Source organism: Cryptotermes secundus, unplaced genomic scaffold, assembly GCF_002891405.2.
Source record: "Cryptotermes secundus unplaced genomic scaffold, Csec_1.0 scaffold263, whole genome shotgun sequence".
Taxonomy (NCBI): Eukaryota; Metazoa; Arthropoda; class Insecta; order Blattodea; family Kalotermitidae; genus Cryptotermes; species Cryptotermes secundus.
In genome coordinates, this window is record NW_019738352.1 from 1,251,725 (window position 1) to 1,272,419 (window position 20,695).

Below are 20,695 nucleotides of genomic sequence, written 5' to 3' on the forward strand. Positions count from 1 at the left end.
GTGAAGCGGAGCCTTTCAGAAGTTAACAGTAACTCAGTTGGTCAAGAAATTCTCCGTTTGTTATAGAACCAGAAGGCCGATGTCCATGAATACTGAAGTTCTAATGACGGTGCCTACAAAAACTATCGGTTCCGGGATGTGACATCGTATAATTTGGTAGATGTATGTCATCGTTCAACAGGAACGTAAAAGATAAAATCTAAAGCTATCCCCGTAACAGGCCGTGGAAGCCCATAATGCTGTGAGACGTCGAGGCTCCCACATTTTCTAGGTAATCGCCTCAGAGATGGCGTTAAGATTGTCAGCCGGCCGCCCTTCACCTCCAGGAAGATTCTTGGTACTCATTTCTGTTAGAAGCTAAATCTACCCCAGAGTCATAGTGCAGCTTGAAGCATTAGGTCAAATCAAAAATCAAGTAACCTAATCGGGAACCGAACCCCGCTACCTCTCGCATCGTAGCATAGTGCCTCAACCAACTACGCTACCGCGCGCTCTCTCAACAGGAAAGTACTTTGTATAACTTAGATTCTGTTAGATTCTTTATCTCTTAACCATCTTATTCCTTCCTCGCCCATGTTGACCCTCTGTAGCTCCTAACTTCTGCTCGCTGTATAGTTTCTCTCAACGCCACATTATTCCCACTTGTCCTCTTACAGCCCTCGTCCTGTTCCTCCCCTCCTTATATGCGAATCGTTTTCTTGCACGCTGTGCTTACATCGCTACACTTACAAGGAAGACAGGAGGGTCCTCCGAGATTTGGTGCCTATCTGCCAAAATGCGCTGCACCACATCTTACAATACAGCAATCTTCACGCCCACCGCCTTCTAAATATAAGCCTGAAGCCTGTCCGCAATAAAATCTGATCGACGTATTATTTAATACTAGTCCCATCCTGCCGTGTTCTGCGTAGGTCCACCAAGCGATATAATGCCTCCAGTTTTCTTGTACCCATTTGTCGTCGTTCGAAAGTGCGTTACGTTTCCTGACCGTATCAACCTGCTTGATTTGTTGACCCTAGATATATCACATGAACCGTTCCCAATTATTAAGTTTCGTGTAATTCTGTGTAAGGCATCGTGATGACAGTTCTGTATAATGATCAACCCGAAAATATTTTGTGCTGCCGTGACACTCTGACTGAAGCATGGAGCCTGTTGAAAGATTTACAAAAAAATATTACAGTTCTCAAGATTATATTCAATCGTTCTGTATTTATTTTACATTTGTATTTCACAGCCACGCTTTTGAAAAATGGCATGACTGTTTATGAACTCAACGAAATTGAGTAGTTATTAAAATGTAGATGTATTTACAACAATAGAAGTCTTAATGGAATAAAAATACATACCAAACCTTGCTGATATCTAATATTTTTTTTTCCTTGGCACTACAGCCCCAGTGGGCCTAGGCCTACCTCCATGAACTTCTCTGTTCACTTCGGTTTTTCTAGATCTTACACTTACGGTAGGACTCCTTGGGCGGGTGATCATGTCGTCGCAAACACGGAAAAACGCACAGACACAAACTAAACATCAATACCCTGAGTGGGATTCGAGCCCACGATCCCGGTTTCCAAGCGAGCGAAGACAGTACAAGCCTTAGACCGCTCGGCTACCGTGACCGGCAGTGTATAAGAATAATATATAAGTATTCAGTTCGTACCTCACAGGAAACAGATTCGAGCCCACGATCCCGGTTTCCAAGCGAGCGAAGACAGTACAAGCCTTAGACCGCTCGGCTACCGTGACCGGCAGTGTATAAGAATAATATATAAGTATTCAGTTCGTACCTCACAGGAAACAGATTCGAGCCCACGATCCCGGTTTCCAAGCGAGCGAAGACAGTACAAGCCTTAGACCACTCGGCTACCGTGACCAGCGATATCTGACAATAAGATACGAAAATTGTAATTAGGTCTCAGGTGCATCTCTTTTGATATTTATTGTGTCCATCTTCTGGTCCTATCCTTAACTGCGGCCAACTGTGCTCTAACGTGCATACCAAATGTAGTACGTGTTGACGTAACAGCATATGTTGGGCTCTTACAAATTTGGATAGAGTGTCCGCAACTACCCATCATATCTGGAACTCGTCACCTCCATCCACAGCCCAAGAACCCGCCGTGACGTAGTGGCCCTCATAAAGTGCACATTAAGTTACAGCAACATGTTCGCTTCACGTGATTCAAGATTGTAAATGCGTTATCAGAATTTATGTTCATCACCGTTCTAAATACGAATGACTAAATTTCAATTTACATTTATGGAACAGATGAGTTTCCTTACGAAGTAGTTCTATAAGAAATATATTGTGACGGAATATGACCATCTGCTAGGCAACGGCTAGGTAAACACTACTCTAAAACCAAGAATAATAACAGAAGCGGAAGTGATTTTATTAGGCAACAGTTAGGTGGCACCTGTTCCCGCAGCAATGAATACACTTACAGGAATGAAAGCGTTGCCACGAGATTTGATATACGTTCAGTGGCAACGGAAGAACAGAATAAGACAAACTGCTGGAAATTGTGGCTTCTATCCCGGCCGAGTGGAAGTTACAAAAGGCAGTGGATTCGTGAATTCGAGGAGTAGAGCGCAGCCCGAAACTCAGGCAGCAGTGAGAGATTAGTGAGAGATTTGCCAGACAGATGTCGTTCAGAAGGAGTTCAGTGTGTGAGCTGTTATAATTCACTATAATTGTAAAGAAGAGAGACGTGCCAGTAAACCCAATCATCAAATCTATGTAATCCATTAATTATTCCTTACGCAAACCCTTTACAAGTGACAATTTGAAAATAAAAATGAAACCGTTGTGGTAAAAGGAATTATATCTACTGGTATGTAACGCCGTGTAGACCGTTCACGCCGTGAAACACGGAACTAGCAGAACTTGATGTTGGTGTAATTTTCGAACCAAAATTTCAATATGTCCCTCCGAAACGTCGGTTGACTTTCACCTAATTACATGGTACTACACCTCAAAAATATAACTCTTAAATATCCAAGGCTGTGAGAACCTCAAATACAACAGGGATACAACCTCTTTATTACAACCGTCACAACACAACTAATATCAAGATCAGTGCCTAGCTACGGCTCTGCTACATGTTTCGGCTATCAATAGCCATCATCAGGCAAATACACGGTTAACATATATATATCACTGAACTGCAGTACTAGTAAAATTGGATACAATACTATTAATTATATAAAACACTTGACGTAAAAATACAATAAATCAGATTATTTTTTTACGTCAAGTGTTTTATGTAATTAATGGTATTGTATCCAATTTTACTAGTACTGCAGTTCAGTGGTGTATATATGTTAACCGTGTATTTGCCTGATGGTGGCTATTGATAGCCGAAACTAGGCACTGATCTTGACATTTGTTGTTTTGTGACGGTTGTAATAAAGAAGTGTATATTGTAACACAACAGGATGCATGAAATGAAAAAAAAAGCAACAGGGATAGATATAAGAAGGTATAATGAAGAAAGAAGGGGAAAATGAAATAAAAGAAAATAACGCTAACGTGGGCTATTGAATTTTTCTGACGTGTTTTATACATTTGCAGAAACTATTGTTCGTGTGGGTGTAAGAGCAGACTGTAGGGTTATTAGAGCTGTTGAAACCTTATGGAAAATGGAAGAGAATGAAATAGAAAAGACTAATATAGACGGATTAATATGAAACACAAAAATATTAAAATTGACTCCATATAAGACTATTGTAATTTTATACACATGCGGAGTATACAATAAAAGAAAAATATCCTTGGTTTTAGTCCGCAAGCCAACTATACCGACCGAGCAACCGCCGCTCTTTGGCCAAGTTAGTGCCATCTTTAGAGGATAGAGGGTGTCGCGTGATCAGCGAAACGAAACTCCACGGCCGTGAATTTCTGTTTTGTAGACCGGAGCCGCTACTTTTCCATTCAAGTAGCTCCTCAACTATCCTCATGAGGCTGAGTGGACTCCGTTCCAGAAACATTACTTCTCAGAAAATTTGGTAGCACCAGAAATCGAACCCCGACCTCTGGATCTGTGGCCAGGAACTCTGACCACTAGACCACAGAGGCGGTCGCGGAGTGTACAAAAAAGTTTAAAAATATTTTTTTCCATAAGAGGGAATCTTATTCAAAGGGTATGTACGAGCTCCTGTAGAACAGGATTGAGAAGTCGTGAAACCTCAGCGTCGAAATTAATTCAGTCACAAATTAAATACACCCTACGAAGCCATAGAATTTCCTTTCAACGGAAATCTCTCATGAGTCGTGATTTTGACTTGCTCTGTAGGTTTCCACTCTCTGGTTGAAGGTAATTGAATTTTTCCAACTATTCTTTTCCTGCTTCATTAGAGTAGGAGGTTTTAATTGCAACGGTCGTACGTATAATAAGAGAGCTGAGCGGCGCGACAAGTTGCTGGCTCATGATTTGGGGGGGGGGGCTGCACCACTCGCTGTCTACCTGTTGCTCTAGCTCCATGCAGTACGACTTATGTGACGTTACTGTCACATTCAGGACCCAAGGCGACTTGACGTAAGAAATCATGCGTTTTGGAGTTCCGAAACTTTATGTTCCTTGCATATCGATGTATTTGACGGCGAATTTCCAAATACGGTTATGTAACGTATAATTCAATTCACAAGTATAATCATTGTCACGCCGTAGCATAATCGGTTGAGGTACTATGCTACAAGCCGGAAGGTAGCAGGTTCGATTCCCAATGAGGTGACTGGATTTTTCAGTTGACCTGATCCTTCTTGCCGCATTATGGCGCTGGGGTCGACTTAGCCTCTAACAGAAATGAGTGCTAGGAATCTTTCTGGGCTGTAAAGGGCGGCCGGTGCGGAAGGCTGATCTCACCGCCATCTGTTTGCCGATTGTCTACAAGATATGGGACCTCAACATCTCACAACTCTATGGGCCTCCACGGTCTGTTACAGGGATACTTTTACTTTTTTGTCATTAATTGTTATGAGAGAGGAGAGAGTTTACGAACCCGTGGTCGAACATCGAGGATTCAATTGGTTACGGCCTCTTCTCCGTAATGAGCAAGTCTTGGGTTGGAGTCTGGTACGGCGATGGACTATCTTAACGGATAGCATTCGTGGTATTGCTCAGTTCCTCCAGGAAAATGCTTGGTTAGTAGGCTGCAATAATGTAAAGCACGATAAATTCCTTCCAGATACTTTGTAGTTATTACTCATAGCTAGACCGCCATTACCTGTTCTATGAAACACATAATTTAGTGCAATCCAAAATTAACACTTCATCAATCCGTATAAAGTGGTCAGATTTGGTAGCATCGGATAATATATTGAAGCATGATTATGTATGGCAACAGAAACGGTATTTCCCTTGAACCAGTTGTCTCTTATTTGTTTTATTAGTGAAAATCACATTGATGTACTTTATCGTTTAGAAAGGTTAGAGTTCAGATCCCAGTTCGGTGTGGACAGACTGGCGTTTCTTATAATTTGTATCAAATTTATTTTAAATGGACGAGAGTAACAGAAAATTTAAATGAAACGCCTACATTGCTGAGGCAACTTAGATGCAATGTACAGATAGTTAACACAGTTCCAATGCTAATATTTGGAAATATCCCGTGAGCTACTCATGAACTGACCCTGCCTGAATGGCTTCCCAAAGTGATGTTCCCGTTACTTCCATGAAGGAAAACTTAAATATATTCGTATTAATGTTCAGAAAAGCTCACAGTTTTAATGGGTGTTTCGTACGAAAAATTAATATCAAAACATCGAAACTGACTTCCTTTATTTCAAGGTATTAGAAATGTATATCGTACAAATTAGAATTGTTGTGTTAACAGGGGTATACAAACTACGATATTATGGGTAAGAACTCCTCACACTTAATAGTCTTCTCCAGCCAATTTTTTAATCAAACTTAATATAATTTTGAATTTTGTATCCTGCATATATAAACGTAGGAGTTATCAGCGTATAGAGCCACACAAACTTCGTTTTTAAAGCTGTACTCAGCTCCATTGCAATGTTTCCGTCACTGAGGCAAGTAATAATATCACATTAAACGAAAATCAGAAAATTGCAAAAAGATTTGTTACATTAATATTGTCACTTGGTGTAAATGTGTTTTCAAGTTGCATCCTTTTACTAATTATGTTAAATGGAAGTCATAGTAAAGTATCTGACAATATGCAGAAATATGTAAGATAGGACATAAAATGATTGAAGCATAACAACAAGATTTCATTGATGAAGTCTGAACCAATTCCATACTGTCTTATTCCATTAAATGCAGGAATCATAGCTGCGCATAATTTGTTACACTGTAATAAATGCAAGTCAAGAACTTTATTATTTGGGGAAAATTTCCAGTATACTTAAAATTTCTGCTTCAGAGCAGCCTGCACTCCATATTTTTTTACATATAAATCTGTCGGTGTTTTCTGTCCTTGTCAGTTTCTAGAGCATATCTGAAAGCTTTGAAAGTCGTCTCTAATGGGATGTAAAACCGTGTAATTCGTTGAAAGCCGACCGACATTTGGGAGGAGCCTCAATATTCATGCTGCCTTCTTCTTCGACCATGAGGCTGGAGGCAACATATTCTTTCAGAACGTCTATTGACTTTCGATGCAGTTGACGGCGTTACAGCCCATAAGATAAAAGTCTTCATAACGACCTCTGTGAGAGAGACTTACTTACTTACTTATGGAGCTGAGCCCTTCTTGAGGAGAAGCCAAATCTGCTGCTACTCAAGAATTTCCCAGTATTTCATGGAACCCGAAGGTTCATTGCCGTTCTCACAAGAGCCCTCCACTGATCCCTACCCTGAGTCAGCTCAATCCTAACCACATCATCCCATTTTATCTCTAAAATCCCTTTTAATATTGTCCACACACCTACGCCTTGGTCTTCCCAGTGGTCTCTATCGACCCGGCTTTCCCACAAATATCCTACATGTATTCCTCTTCTCCCCATTTATGCTACATGCCTTGCCCATCTCATCCTCTTTGACTTGGTCATTCTAATTTTACTCGGAGAAGAGTATAAGTTGTGAAGCTCCCCACTATGCAGTTTTCTCCAACCTCCTGTCATTTCATCTCTCTTCGGTCCACATATTCCCCTCAACATCCTGTTCTCAAACACCCTCGGTCTATGTTCCTTCCTTAATATCAGAGACCAAGTTTCACGCCCATACAGAACTACAGGCAAAATTGTAGTTCTCTGTACTCTAATTTTTATGTATCTAGAGGGCAGACGAGAAGACAAAAGGTTCTGGACTGAATGGTAGCAAGCGTTACCAGAGTTCAGTCTGCTTTTAATTTCCTCCTGAATCAAATTTTGATTTGTTACTGTCGTTTCCAAATATCTGAACTCTGCCACAGTTTCAAAACATGTTTCCCATCTCTATGTCATGATTTTTCCCTGCATTTTGTTGACGAGACAGCAACATGTACTTAGTTATCTCTTTGTTTATGGAAGTCTAGTAGTTCAGGCTTTCGCCTATATTCTTCTTGTCTCGTGTGTGTGAGCCATACGAATCTTAACTCGAATTTCTTTTCCGCTCTAAGAGCTTCTGTGCATATATATTTTCTACATGCAAACTAACTAAATAACGAATTAACCAAGTAACTAACTCCATGGAGCTAAATCCTTCATGAAGAGTCACCAGTCACTCAGATACTCAACAATGTCCAAACGTTTCACGTAACCACAATGTTCATTGCCGTGTTCACAAGAGCCCACCACTCCTTTCTACATACTATAAACGGTTTTAATATAAAGGCACTATGGGATTCGTTTAAGTCTCGTTCATGAATACATGTTTATAATGCGTCAATATTATCATGTGTTGTTAGAGACTATAGACGTTTGGATTGGTAATTGAATTTAATGGATGTTTACAAATCGTAATTACAACTAATTATAGCGCTGTCGCTAATTCACACATTCTACTATTCACTATAGCACGCACTAATTCTTCTCAGTCTGTTTCATCTTCACCGGTTGTTGCCCAGTAACGGCTTTCAGCGTCGTAGTTTCCTCAGCTTCCGTGTTCACATTCCTACTGGCCGGCGACTGTCTCAAAACTAACTCATTACTCCAACTGATTTACTCCCAGGCTGACGACTGTCTCACACATACTTCTGTTATTCACACCGTCGTCTCAAGAATCTCCTCTAATTGCAGCTGGCCCTCGTTGTATAACCTCGGCCCAGACCTCACAGAGAACACAGCTTACAACAGCTCTTCCACTGTTGCGTTTGTGTCTGTCGCGGCCATTATTTAGGAACTGCCTTTGTTTACCTGGCCATTACTTAGCAATGGCTATTGTATAGCTGCTTATTTCGCAGTTGTTGCCTAGCAACGAGTCTAGATGCCACAATATTGATATCTAATTTCATATAATTTTTTACACTTCCAACGATTTTTTTAAAGTATAGGGCCCTGGGGTTCACTCAGCCTCTAACAGAAATGAGTACCAGGAATTAATTAAATAATTTTCCTGGGGAGTAAAGCGCGACCGGCGCGTAAGGCTGACAACCTTACCGACATCTTTGAGCCGATTGTCTAGATAATGTGGGACCCTCAACGTCTCACAACCCTATGGGCCTTCATGGCCTGGTACAGGGATAGCTTTACTTTTTACTTTACTTTATACATTTACAACACCGATCCAACTTCAGACATTAATTACACAAAACACGTAATAACTTTTATTACAACAAATTTTGTTATCTTAGTACAATTCTATTCGTATATCGGCTCGATGATTAGCTTTCGCTGACATAAACATGTTGTGGAAAGTCCTATAACTGTAGAAATGAAACTTCTGTGAACATATGCAATAATCAGTTAAAATCTCACGCATTTATCGCATAATTTTTATGTGCTGTATGTCCCATCCATTTCATCATCCATAATTTGATCATTCTGAGCACAGTATACACGTATATCATTCAAACTTGCATTTGTTAAAGTAGCAAATTAAGGGTTATTTTGCTTTGCTGACAACTGAAATGAAGCAACAATGTTGCCAGTGAGTTTGGATTTATCCCAGCGGGGTGTGCGATCAACAAGCAGACGAGTGGGAAACACTTGTTGATGTTGATGCTGGTCCAGATGTATAGCTAGTTCTGAAAGTGGATGAGTTGCACTGGAGCGAGAACCAGTGCCCTTGGTTGTCAGACGCATTAGTGAGATGTTTACATAATCTGAATTGCATCTTTCCCTATAATAAAATTCAAGTTGCTCTCATCATGTCTATTAATTAAAGATTATAGATTCCCAGGAAATGCACTTAACTTGATTTTTCTTGAGAGCAGCGAAGTGGCAGGTCAAAAATGAAGACCTAAATGTGGAAGGAGATTTTGATTTCGAAGCATTTTTCAAAACCCTGCACTTTACGAGAGTCTAAAGTGTTGTTACTTGTATGAGTGACTCTCGACAGGATTTTGGATTGCATATTGGATTTATTGACCACTGTAACACACAACTCGAAATTACACTTAATTATAGAGTCATTGCTGATGTTCACAATTCATAGCACACGCTAAGTCTTTTCCCCCGTGTCTTCACTATTACTTGCCTGGTAACAGCTTCTAACATTGGCTGTTTCCGTACTTAAGTCCCCTCTGAATAGCGACTCCATTCCAACCAAACTGTCTAAAGTCAAAGTTATTTTAGGATTGACAGTTTGCCGCCAATCAGTTCGTCAAACTTCTCGAGACTCAGGACTAGAGATTCTTTTTAAATTGCATTTTTGCAGTCATAGTCCTTACGTAACATCCTCTCTGACTAGAAGATTGGTTTGTCTCTTATTAATGTTTGCCCTTAGCATGTTATTGAAAATTCTTCCTCTTGCACTACGCACAAGTCCTCTCACAGTACAGGCTTTACAGAGCAGATCATGCCTGTCTTACGTGTTTTGTGCTACATCGGCAGCTTAGTAAGTTAAACGGTCGTAAGCTTGACCCCCGCCAAGTTCAAGCCTCTTATATTTTCAATGTCTGGCTCCACCTTGTCCTATGTCATTGACATGTTCATTCTCATAATTTTGTATGACCCCTCTGTGTTTACTGCACAGTTCTGGTATACAGTCTTATACATACGGAAGGTTGAAAGCCGCGTGCAAATCCCGGACTGGTGTTCGCTACGGAATTTCCAGTGGTGCCGAGAACCGTGTTTTGCAGGAGCTGCAATTTGAAGAGGCAGGTATCTGCTGCTAGTTCCCAGGCAGGGAATGCATAAGCCATTAATGATCTGATTAGTGCCTTATGCAGGGCTAATTTTTAGTGTTAGCTTTTAAATACTCACTTTTGAATAGGGAGTAGATTCTAATAAATGTTCTGAAGGCCTTGGCTTCAATCATTTATATGTGCAGTCACCATGTTATCCTCTTGTCTGAGATGACACCGAAATATTTTACATGATTGACAGGGGGGATATTCCGTCTATTCAATGTAAGATGAGCCTCAGTGAGTGTAAACATAAGATAAACTTAATTCTTGCACCAGTTATCCTCCTTTTAACCCCTTGACACGGACCACCGTAAAATAACATAATTTTAACAGTACCTCAGCTGTTGCCGCGAGCTGTTGCCGCGGGCTGTTGCCGCAGGAAATTTTTGTTTGCGAACGCTGCCTAGAAACGGGTCTACACGCTAGAATATGTTTCAATACCAAATGTCATAGAAAACTTATGTTTTATATGTATCTTTATACGTAATTATAAATGCGAGTATATGATTTTTCCTGGTCATTTAGTGTCCATAGTTACGTTTAAATTCATTCGCCACATTTCATAGAACAATTCAAGAGATTATTATCATTTCATAAGCCAGTAATAGGTGATAAGTATAGCAGGAATATTAAATATTAACATTGTGGGTGCCAACCGCTGGCCAATCATCGCGGACCAATGCAGCTCCAACGCCCATTGGTTCACTCGCCGTTGGAGACAACGTACCTACGGCACGCTAGTCATCATCACAATCTAGGAACCATTTGTTGCTAAGCAACGGTTCGGTAAACACGTTTCCGTGTAGATTGATTCTTGGAAACAAACCATCGCTGAGTGATGAACAGACTTTTCCTTGGATACGGTTTTGAAAAATGTTTCCTCTGCTGGTCCATCCGCACTTTACATAACAGGAAACCCTGATCGAGCCAGATGTCAGAAGGAAGCTCGTCTGTGTGTGCATTCTAGCAACAGTAAATATTTGTTATACGAATAGAAGTTTATTACGAGGTTCTCTCCTCAGTCATTTCGCTTAGTGGGGGGCGGAGTCCAGTTGGGTCCACTCGGGACGGCGGCCACTGATTGGCCTATTGTAGACTGCCCCGGGTGATTATGATGATGGAGAATTTGGTGGAATTAAGATTGGCAGGGGAAACCGAAGTACTCGGAGAAAACCCGCCCCAGCGCCACTCTCTTCACCACAAATTCCACTTGACCAGACCCTGGTTCGAATCCGGGCCGCTGCGGTGGGAAGCCAGCGACTAACCGCCTGAGCTATGGCGCGGCCAGTCTCTTCAGTCATTGACAATCCCACATTATTAACATGTAACTGAAAATATGAATTTACATGATACACACAAATAAGTGTTTAAACGGTCGAAGGATCAGCCATTTTACAAAAGAAATATTAATCAGAAGTCATGGGTCGAAAAGATTACGAAGGAGAGTTAAACACACTATCTCTCCTTCTTTCAGGAATTACGCGTGTATGAACATTTTCAATATTGATTGCAGTCTCCTGGGATATCACCTAGTTTAACTGGATTAACAGGTACCGACGTTTCGGAAGCATTAACTTCTTCCAACTTCAGCATAGCAGATGGAGGCAGTACGTTATTCGAAACATTGATACGTATAAACCAATCTATACAATATCACGTTAGAGAGGACAATAAAGCCCATATTTATTGAAGCTGTGGGAATCTCAAATCTCATATTACAAAATATCCAAAAATCATATGAGTTCAAAATGTGGCAGTATACCTAGAGTACGTTGGCGAGGTGCCGCTTAAGAGGACACTAAGTCGAAAGTAGGCCTGTCACGGTAGCCGAGCGGTCTAAGGCATGCACTGTCTTCGCTTGCTCGGAAGCCGGGATCGTGGGTTCGAATCCCACTCAGGGCATGGATGTTTTTGTGTTTTTCTGTGTTTGTTTACAGGTAGAGGCCTTGCGACGAGCTGATCACTCGCCCGAGGAGTCCCACCGTATGTGTAAAATCTAGAAAAACCGAAGTGAACGGAGAAGTTCATGGAGGTCGGCCTAGGCCCACTGGGGCTGTAGTGCCAAGGGGGGAGGGGGAAAGTCGAAAGTGCGATTATTGAAAGCGAGTTTTGAACGATTTTCTCTACTGCATATTTTATTTTCTACAGACTAATGACTAAATGAGGGGCAAGTAGTGGGAGGGAAGCAGTCGTGTCTTATTTAAGGCACTAAACCAGCATATGAAAGTAAAGACGCATTACACATGAACTGAGATCCAGACGTAGCACCATGAGGACCACGAGAATGCTGAGCACTAACAGTGTCCGTCAAGCCATGTCTTCCGATTTACGTCAAAACGGCTCTCGTTCAGTCCTTCAGTAGAAACAATTGTGAGTTCATCGCCATATTTACTGAATCCCGAAACATGAATCGCCATGAATTGTACTCTTTGTCTCGATCCTGAAATAGATACTCTCATGAATAATCCTAGGTTACGACAGCTTGTATTTTCCTGGGCAACGGCTATGAATTTCCTGTCTGAGAAATCTGTGTATTTTCCTGGAAGATGACTGAACGGATATTCCTGGACGTTGACTCTGTTTTCCTGGGTGACTTCTTATGTTCCTTAAGAAGTATAAAAGTGAAGTTGTCCCTGTGCTTACCTAATTAAGCACCACGTCATGAAGACAAACTTGATAGTGGATGTACAAATCAAGTGTTCTTGACCTCGGCACCAGTTGAAGTGGTCAAGGTACTGAAGTAAATTTGTTCCTCTGCTTAACTAATTAAGCACTACGCCATGAAGTCTTATGGGGAAATGTATGTATAGATCAACATTTTCTTGGCCTCGACACTAGTTGGAGGTGAGAGGTCAGCTTCACGCCCCGGCCGCTTTACACCCAGGGAGAAAGTCTCCCGGTATCCATTGGATATGAGGTTGGGTGGACCCTAGAACCAGTCTTGTCTACGTATAGAAGAGGAAATTCTTTACCCTTCCGGGACTAGAACTCCGACATCTCGGTCGTCCACCCCGTAGCCAGTCGCTATGCCGACTACACTATGAGTGGTACCCTGATAAAAATTGTACTTGTACATTGTTTGAAGATTCTTAATGGTATAGATATTGAGATCCAGCATTCAGCGGAATTAAAATTCTTTCTCTCATAAATTTACTGTCTTGGTCACGGTAATTGAGGAAGGGCCACCATAGAGAGACATACCTTAACATAATGTTCATGACGAGTTTCAAAGTGATCGTTTAATTGATGCCTGTAATAGTGAAGCATATTGAACCAACGTGCAGTCAGACAGGACATTTAGGACGAAGGTACACAAAATAAACTGGAAACTTCAACGCTACCGCAATTTCATAGAAACGTCATCGATTTCAAGCAGGAACTGGTTTCCATATTAGCAGGTGCACACTGAACATTGGGATGTTAATTAATATAAACAATTTTAATTAAGGTAATTTTATTTTAATCAGGGATTATCGCGTCCACAAGCCATATAAAATGATGAGATACAGTGCAACAATTTTATCAACATAGAACAAACCTGGTGATAGCCGTATACGGCCGAAACAATTAGTATGGAAGAAGTATGACTAGACAATAAGTTGCATTTAAGACGAAAATATACGTGAAATAAAGTATATATTAAAGCAACAAAATGCTTAAACACAACATTAGGAAAAGGAAACATTGGGCGCATCCGTTCTTCTGTGACAATTTAATCTGAGGCACTTATATTGTTTCGAAAGAACTTAACCGGGATCCAGACTCCTTCATCTCATGACAAATTCTTTCCCAAGACAAATCTATTTTGTCCTGCCTAGCATAGTCTACGTGGCGTTTGCCGCATATACCAGGCTCTTGCCCGTTTAACTACACAACAACAAAATTAGCAGCTGTATTAGCTTTTCATGCCATCTAGAGAACAAGTGAAGCACAGAAACACGTTAGAACAGCTGAAACTAGGAAACTACGCGGCAACTCAACTTTGAGAAGATTGGCATGCTCAGTTGCCTGGGAGTTGACTTTCTCAGTCTTCCGGGAGTTGCGATGCAATTGCGTTGAAATTTTCTAGTTTTAAACTACTCCATTCAGTTCTGTGTTCAACTCAGTCTCAAAATAATTCTAGGAAATTGCGATTGCGTTGCGGTTGCCAGTTTCCTTGGTGTACCCTTAAATAAAGGTTTTATTTAATACACATCGTCCAAAGAAAGAGGGATAATTGATTTTATACTGTAGTTGCATGTAACATTTACAGCGTCGATAGTCGGCATTGATGTCAGCTGTGTTGAACATCCGTGATCTGTTACAAGAAAGATAATTAATTAGCCTATTCCTTCTGACAGTAATCAGTCTAACCACTAATCCGCCCGTTTATCTTTCTGTCAGTTGAGTATGTCTTCTAATCTCTGTTTATCCCTAAGTCCAAACAATCATATATCTACCCATCTGTCTACGTGTCCAGTCAGTTTTCCACGTTCCTACGTACATACTTACCTATCTAAGGAGATAGTTTGATCAGGCGGTAAGATTTATATTTGGGAGGCACCCGTTTCGAATTTCCGCCAGAACATCTATTATATATAAGATTTGAGGCTTTCACGGCGGTGACTATGAATAAAGTAGTCTTCTGGGATTTGGCACAGTGTATATGTGGTGTTAACCGACGTTTCGGAGGAACGTAACGCCTCCATCTTCAGGTAATTTACCGGTTCTCACGGTCTCTTCGCTTGCGGATTTCTTATATTTTTCCTTCTACCCTGAAGATGGAGGCGATACGTTCCTCCGAAACGTCGGTTAACACCACATATACACTGTGCCAAATCCCAGAAGACTGCTTTCTTCATCTATTATATATATATATTTTATTATTTCTCTGAAACCCGCCAGGAAATAACTGGGATAGTACTTAAATTAGGCCACAACCGCTTCCCTGCATATTATTTCCAGTTTCGTTCTCTAAACGTCATTTTCCTTAACGTTGTACAGTGTGAGACGCCGCCAGCTAAGTTAAACAAACCACGTACACAACGGCCTACCTACCCTTCATCCACCCACCCGTCACTCCTCCAGATTATTTCGTAATTAAGCTCTTCTCTCAAATCCCCAGATAAATTTATGATCACAGAAAATCATCCCTGAAAACATTATCAAAGGCCACGCCAGTTCACTTCACTGTAAAGTCACAGAAGCTTCAGCTAAATTTTATTATAAACCTAAATATCCTTTCCCTACAACCCGACAACGTAACGTTGCCTTGCTGGACGCCTAGTACGTGTTGTTTTCGATGATTCACAATATTTATGTTGAGAAATGTCCACATAACAATGAAATTCAAAGAGTCTTAACAATTTGAACACTAAATTTATTGTAAATGATGTACGAAAATTCAAAATGTACCCCGCAGTAAATATATTAAGATCCAAATGTAAAGATGAATTAGATGAGTTTGAAGAAATAATCAATGTTTATTGGGAACCATAAGAAAACACAAACGCACTCTGTGGGGAACTGCAGAGATTAGCAAGTTAAAACTGATGGTACGTATAGAACCACTGGGATTTTGAGGGTTTAAGTGTAGAAAATTAAGTTTGAAAATTAAAATTTGTATAGCAGTAATTTTGGAATCGGGGTAGACCAGTCGGTATATAGGCTAAGCAGCGGGCTATACAATCAGAAAGTAATGATTCTGGTAGAGCCAACAAATTTTCTCTTGATCACAGCCTCCAGATCGGCAAGGCTCACCCAATCACCTATGCAGCATAAGCATCTCTTATCTCGACGATAAAGCGGCCGGGACGTGACATTTACTATTAATCTCTACCTAGGGCCAAGGTCAAGAATGGGTGGAACATTATCTCCACTCCTCCATACGTTTAAATGGGGTGGTGCCTAATTAGCACAAGGACAACTTTACCTATATGAGAACAAGTTAATTACATTATATTAGCCGTTCGCAGTGACCACCCGGTCTAAGGCGGTCTTCGCTCGCTCAAACACAGGGATCGTGGTTTCGAATCCTACTTGAGGCATGGATGTTTGTGTGTATTTATGCTATGTTTGTCGATAATGTTAATAAATATTCATGTGCAATCAATTATGTATTTTGAAGTATTTTTCCCCTTGGCACTACAGCCCCAGTGGGCCTAGGCCTACCTCCATGAACTTTACCGTTCACTTCGGTTTCTCTAGATCTTAGACACACGGTAGGACTCCTTAGGCGGGTGATCAGCTCGTCGCAAGGCCTCTACCTGTACACAAACATCCATGCCCTGAGTGGGATTCGAACCCACGATCCCGGCTTCCGAGCGAGCGAAGACAGTGCATGCCTTAGACCGCTCGGCTACCGTGACCGGCCATAAAGCCATGCAGCTCGGTAAAATTCAATCCATGTACAGAAGGAACGTATAACCTCTGTCTTCTCTGTCGAATTGTAAACCGGGTTTTGCGTGTTGTCTGCTTCATGCTGGTTTCTTACTTGGCTTACTCTTCGTCCATGAAAACTGAGGTTGTATATTCTTCCGATATACTGGTAAACTTTCACCAGACTATATTTTTTATTTATTTATTTATCATTTATTAGCAATCTGAATTTGCATTCTATGAGCTAATTTGCTGTCATGTACAATAATTATTCTATTGTACTAAGTTGGCTTGAAGAGCTGTAATCCATCGATTACGCCTCAGACCAGACTATATAAAGCTATATCCCAGAAGGTGGAATTCTCCATTGCCACTGCTGTGAGCGCCTCAAATTCCATAATTATGTTATTTTATAATGTACTTCCGGAGTAGTAACGTCGGAATTTTGTTTACCGGCTACGTCCTCGTCTGTAGATATATTTACCGCTCTCCAGTGTGCTTGACTTTTACTGTGTGTAGGACCGAGATGTAACACTACTACAGATATGACAAACGGCCAGCTTTAGCAAACTTTGGATCATTTATAATACGCAGCTGTGCAGTTGTAGCCTCGTCCAGCATGTCGTCTTGCAGTTTATTCTGTTGACACAGACAACCAGTTTCTTCACTGCACAAACACGCTGTTCATTTCAAACAGAGGAAATTGGGAAAATTCGCTTAATTGAAGCATTCAATTAATAATGAACGTTGAAAATTCAGCTTATAATTTTTCCATTACACAGCTATCAGTAAAGCTACCACTGTAACAGGCTGTGAAAGCCCATAGGATTGTGAGACGTCGAGACCACCACATTTCTAGACAGTCAGCTCACAGATGACCTGCGAGATTGTCAGCCTTACGCGCCGGCCGCCCTTCATCCCCAATGAAAATTACTGGTACTCATTTGTATTGGAGGATGAGTCGACCCCAGGGCTATAGTGCTGCTGGGAGGATTAGGTCAATTGAAAAATTCATAGACTTCATCGAGAATCGAACCCGCGACCTTCCGACTGTAGAATAGTGCCTCAACCAACTACGTTACCATGTGCCTCAATGTATTATAGTGTGCAGTATATATAATGTATACACACACACACACGCACATGTAAGTTTTCCCTGACTTTAACTAATTAAGCAGTACGAAATGAAGGCGAATGGGGGAGTGGATGTATAGTTCCACATTTTCTTGACCTCAGCACTAGCTTGAGATGAGTGGTCAGCTTCACTCCCCGACTGCTTTATCCCCGCGGAAAAGTCCTCCGGTACCCACTGAATCGGTGTTTGAGTGGACCCCAGAGCCAGATTGGACGAGGTGGCGAAGAGAACATTCTTGAACCTACCGGGACTCTAACCCCAACCTCTCGGTCGTCCAGCCCTTGGCCAGTTGCTATACTGACTACGCTATCTCAGCTCCTTATCTATGTATTATATAACATCGGTGGATCCACTCAGTTTACATGGAAAATTAACGCTAAATGCATTATAGAGTTGGGGCACTCGGTAACGTAGTTGATTGATGTACTAAACTATAAGCCAGAAGGTCGCGTGTTCGATTCCGGATGAGGTCATTGGATTTTTCAACTGACCTAATCCTTCCAGCCGCACTATGTCCCTGGGGTCGACTCAGCCTCTAACAGAAATGAGTACCAGGAATCTTCCTGGGGGTAAAGGGCTGCCGGTGCGTATTGCTGATATCCTCACGGCCATCTATGAGCCGATTATGTAGAAAATGTGGGAACCTCGACGTTTCACAACCCTATGGATCTCCACGGCCTGTTACAGGGGTACCTTGACCTTGTACATGACAGCATGGATGTAAATAAAACCAGCACCTGAAGATTGCGCGCATCTGCGGAAATATGTCGCGCAAGACAGGAACATCTGAGTGCTCTTTGTAATCAGAACAGGATGCCACTTTGTAAACCATCTGAACTTTGCTTCTTTAAATAGCTATTGAATAACGCTTCCAATATTTTCTCTTACAAATAACAAAACACCGAGATAGTTGGCCAAGTGCTGACACTTGTAACTTGTATTCTGTTTCGAATCTCTGCCGAGAAAACGAATCAAATGACTGAGGAATTTCTTAGGTTTTCAACGTCCCTTGAAAGCGAGTGCTCGTATGTCGCCAATTTGTCCAATATCGCATCCTTTCACATCCCTACCAATTCAGTATTCATTAGTCGTCTTACCACTGGATGCTATATAATCTGAGCTCCTGACAGCGTCATCAAAATAATAAAAAATAACTTACAAAGTTACGTATAATAACATCCATGGTCGGTAAGCTAGTGATAACCGGGATTGGGGAGCAAAAATAATGAAGGTCCCAAAAGAAGCACCACTGATGTATTTGCAGAGCAATTCGAGCTCACTGTTTTACATGTAAAGTCAAAATATTCCTCCAATGATAACGTTTCTCCTCCCCCCCCCTCTCAGCTCTAACATTAAAGCGGAATATTACTGTAGCAGCAGTTATGTTTAAAATGTTGAATGCCTCTGTTTCCTTGTCCACGTACATTCGTATGCTTACAAAACCTACACAAAAGTTACATAATGTTACAAAGAATTTCATTTCGTATCGTTTATGTATGTCAATTTTCCCTTCCGCCTATCTGCAGGAAAGTGGAAAACATCAAAGATTTCTCCTGCTCCCTCGCCGTCCGTCGATTTCTCATACCCCCCCTCAATTCCAATACACAGACCTGGTACCCAAAACTACGACGTGTGTTTCTGGTTTCAGTGAGAGAGCGAATAGCGTTATCACATCAACACAGTTCACGTGCTTCCCCAGACCCATTTTTTTCTCTTCAACCAATCAAATTTTGAAGCACGTTCTTCAGCGAAAGAACAAAGAAACGAAAAAGAAACTATGGAGGGAGAGAGAAATTCAATATTCTTTCTCATTCCTTTCTCATTTTCGTCTCACTCTTGTTCTTATTCCGCCTTATCTCTCTTGGTTTGTGTACCGTGTTCGTCTCAGTGACGAATCTGATTGTGACTTGTAAACAGTTTGCCTAGCGTCAAGCCAGGTAATCCGACCCCACATAGAACACCCCGCCCCTTTACCCTCTTCCCTGTGGACGGAATGTGAAACACACAGCGCTGTCTCAGCTTGCATCTGTTCGTTTTTATTTGCACTTTGGGTCTGCGCAGATATGTGACACAAATACACGATGTCTTCCCGATGCAATTTGTAGTTTGTGCGGACAAAGGAAACGGATATGTACTTTCTGACCAAGGGTCCACAACACAGCGAATGACCAGATCAGTTTTTCTACTTATAAAAACAAGCAGTTGACAGCAACAGATAAGTGGCATGAAGTGATTTGGTGAATTAAAAAAAAATTCAAACGGAACCCATAATCAGTGAATATGTTACGTGTGGGGATGACTACAGACGAGTTCTGGATTCGATGATTAGAATTATTGACCCCTTATACTTTCAACTCCGGACTTCAAGCAATTACTCCGCTATCGCTGCTCTACACACTTTCATTCACCGTTACACACGCACTAGGGTTCTCAGTCTTCACTAGTCTTATTCTGGCAACGGATTTCCACACAGTAGTTATAGCAGTCTTAACTGTAACTGCAGCACAAATAAGATCTTCTTTGCACAGTCTACGATGGGGTACCCAAAAGAAACAGAACTAATTTTTGTGGGCAGAGCTTTTGTAGTACCGCGTTTAGCCGCTATGAGCGCATAGAGCTAACATTCCTGAGTCGATAAGCCGACTACCGTTGCTTCAGAAGGTAAGGACTAGTTTCGGCAGAGTTTATAGTGACAACTGTTTTGTGTGATCGTCGTTTTTGCAATGGCTGATTTTCGTGAACAGCGTGCGGCGGTGAAATTCTGCTTTTTGCTCGGGAAAAGTGGAACAGAAACTCTTGAAATGTTAAAAACGGCGTACAAGGACGATGCTATGGGAAAAACTCAAGTGTTTGAGTGGTTTTCCCGTTTCAAAAATGGTGAAATGTCAATTGATGACAAACCTCGTTCTGGTCGTCCTTCCACGGCCCGAACACATGAAAATGTTGAAAAAATTCGTGAAATCATCAAGG

General features: G+C 41.3%; 1 protein-coding gene across 3 annotated transcripts in view; it reads left to right on the forward strand.

Annotated features, from left to right (window-relative positions):
- Positions 1-20,695, forward strand: part of LOC111870759 (lachesin) — a 490,504-nt gene that overhangs the window by 354,426 nt on the left and 115,383 nt on the right. The window lies entirely within an intron of this gene.